Here is a 3,049-nt window from a genome sequence, read left to right as displayed (position 1 = left end):
GTGTGTGTGTGTGTGTGTGTGTGTGTGCTTATCTGAACTTCTCATGACTGAGTGATGACTCCTGACATGTGGGGTCTTCTATGAAAGTGTGTGGTGGGATGTCTGACAGTCTTACTTCACGAGGAAGAGAAAGAAGCAGCAGCAGTCCAAGGCTGACTCCCATGAGACAGAAATTGGACACACCTCTTTAAACCTGTTTACCAATACTGACATCAAGCATCCTTCCCAAGGAACTCGTTTTTGCTGGTTTCAATCATGCCTTGTAATGGCCGCCCAGACATCACAAACAATGCAAAGCAGGATGGGGTTTATTAGGGAAATAGAAGGTCACCAGTCAGAATCAGGAGAGACTCAGACTACAGTTCTTCAGTGAAGACAACCTTCTCTCAGCCGTGCCTGCAGATAGGATTTTCTTGGCTTTTGCCCTTCAGCCCTTCAGTTCTTCAGTCTCTTGAGCCCTGTTTGGGCAATTGTTACAAAGCTCTTCAGTTCCACCAATAAGTGCTGAGAGGCAACCCATTCCACCAGTAAACTTCCTACACAAAGATACTCAGCTTCCTCTAGGGAAGTCCACTGAGCCAAATCCTGCCATGCTCCTGGTTCTGTGGCTTCTGTTGCTTTTGCTGCCACCATTTCTCAACATTTCTCCAACCTAAAGACCTAACCAAGTCCATCTTTTCCTCCATCAACTTGACAAATATTGTGTGCGTTCCAGTGAGATAATTTATTGAGAGACTGAGTGAGTTCCTTATATCCTTCTTACTCCCACCTGGGTTTGTAGAGGGAAACAGGGCTTGGTGAGTCCTGCCTTAGGGACTTTTGTTGAGCAGATTGGATGTCACATGGACTGGGCCTTGGGAAAACCAGCCTCTTCCTGGTTTAATTTGTCCAAAGTTCAGACTGGTGGAGGGTGTTGGTTTGTCCATAGTAAGTTCTGCCCGGTTAGCCCCAAGCTCTGGTCTCCTTTCCCACTCTCTGTTGAACAAGGGCATCTTTGATAATTTGGGAAGGAAACAGGTTTTGTGGTGCCACTGTCAGTAAGGGCCCACATTGCCTTCTGCATTGGAGCTGGAAGAGGCACCAGGGCTTTAAGCCTAACAGCAATCTGGTGCATTTGGGATGCTTGGACATAAAGCAGTGTGACTCCTTCCTCAGCCAAGATCTCCAGGCACCAGCAAGACATCCAAACTACCCCCAACAAGGAGCAATATAGCAGACCATTTTAGACCAACTACAAGAGAGTTCTTCTCAACATTATGAACTGCACAAAAACTCCAGGTCCTTCCCAACCCTGAGATGGGATTTTTCAGACAACTGGAGCTTATCTATATGATTCATAGGAAGACAAGTACTGTGGCACTTCTTATGCTTCATAATACGAGGGAACTTCATGACAACCACCATTTTGCACAGTGGTAATTATAATAGGCAGTGAGTTTTATCTAGGTGTGGTTATGGCTAATTGACTCCCACTTGTCTGTCAGTTTATCACTCTGTGATAGCTTGCATGTTGCTGTGATGTTGGAACCTATGTCACTAGTCTTGTAAATATCAGCTGGGTCACCCATGACAAACCAGGTTAAGTAGAGCTTCCAGGCTATGAAGAAAAGACAGGCTGTCCAATTCTGATATTAGCAACTGAAAGCCTTATGAAGAGTAGTGACGCACTGTGGTAGATGGACACAGTGCTGGAAGATGAGCCGCTCCGGTTGGAAGGCACTCGAACAGAACTGGGGAAGAGGTGGCTCCTCAAAGTAGAGTGGACCTCAATGATGTAGATGGAGTAAGACTTTGGGGAACTTCCTGTCTGGTAGGGCACAAATCAAAATGAGAATAAACTCTTATAAACATCCATTACTAATAAGAATATGGGACCTATGAAGTATGAATCGAGGAAAACCGGAAGTCATAAAAAATGAGGTAGAATGCACAAAGATCGATATCATAAGCATTAATGAGCTGAAATGGACCATTTAAAATTAGACAATCATATTGATGGTTTACTATGCTGGAAAGACAAATTCAAGAGGAATGGTATGACACTCAAAAGGGACATTTCAAGATCTATCTGGAAATGCAACACAATCTATGACAGGGTTGTATGTATATGCTTACAAGGAAGCCCAGGAAATATCTATAATTCAAATTTATATACCAACCATTAAAACTAGCCATGAAGCAATTGGATCTACCAATGTTGTCCATCTGAAAACCATTAGCATGTACTTTTATTTATAACTATTAGCAATTAAATTGTGAAAGTTGGAAACCAAGAGGAAAGAACAGTTGTTGAAAAATATGGCATTAGTGATAGAAATGAAGTTGGAGAGCACATGATAGACTTTTGCAAGACCAAAGACTTCTTCATTGCAAATACCCTTTTTTCAACATCGTAAATTGTGACTATACACATGAACCTTGCCATATTGAATATATAGGAATCATTTGCAAGATGAGATGACTACATTTGCAGGATGAGATGATGGAAAAATTCAACATTAGTACCTGAAACAAGGTCAGGGTCCAAATGTGGGACAGGCCATCAATAGCTCGTATGTAAATTCTGATTGAAGTTGAAGGAAATTACAAATCCACTAGGGCAAAAATATGAACTTGAGTCTATCTCACCTGGATGTCGAGACCACCACAAGAATGAATACGGCCCTAAGAACACTAGTGAGAGAAAACCTGATGAGCTGTGGGATTTACCAAGAACATCATACATGAAGAAGGCAAAAAGTCATTAAAAAGACAGAAGAAAGAAAAGATCAAAGTGGATGTGAAAAGAAACTCTGAAACTTACTCTTACTTGAAGAGTACTTAGAATAACTGGAAGGAAAAGTGCTAAATGGAAATTCTCAAAGGGCAATTGGAAAGAAGAAGTAAACTCATGAAATGTGCAAAGACCTAGATAGAAAACCGAAATAAGAACACACTTAGCCTATCTTTTTTTTCTCTTTAATTAATCATTTTATTGGGAGCTCTTACAAATATCATAATGTTCCATAGTTCAATCACATCAAGCAGTATTGTATAATTGCTGCCACCA

This window comes from Echinops telfairi, unplaced genomic scaffold (assembly GCF_000313985.2).
Source record: "Echinops telfairi isolate 266 unplaced genomic scaffold, ASM31398v2 ScPeMD7_3533;HRSCAF=4204_0, whole genome shotgun sequence".
Classification (NCBI taxonomy): Eukaryota; Metazoa; Chordata; class Mammalia; order Afrosoricida; family Tenrecidae; genus Echinops; species Echinops telfairi.
Note: the sequence above shows the minus strand (reverse complement) of the source record.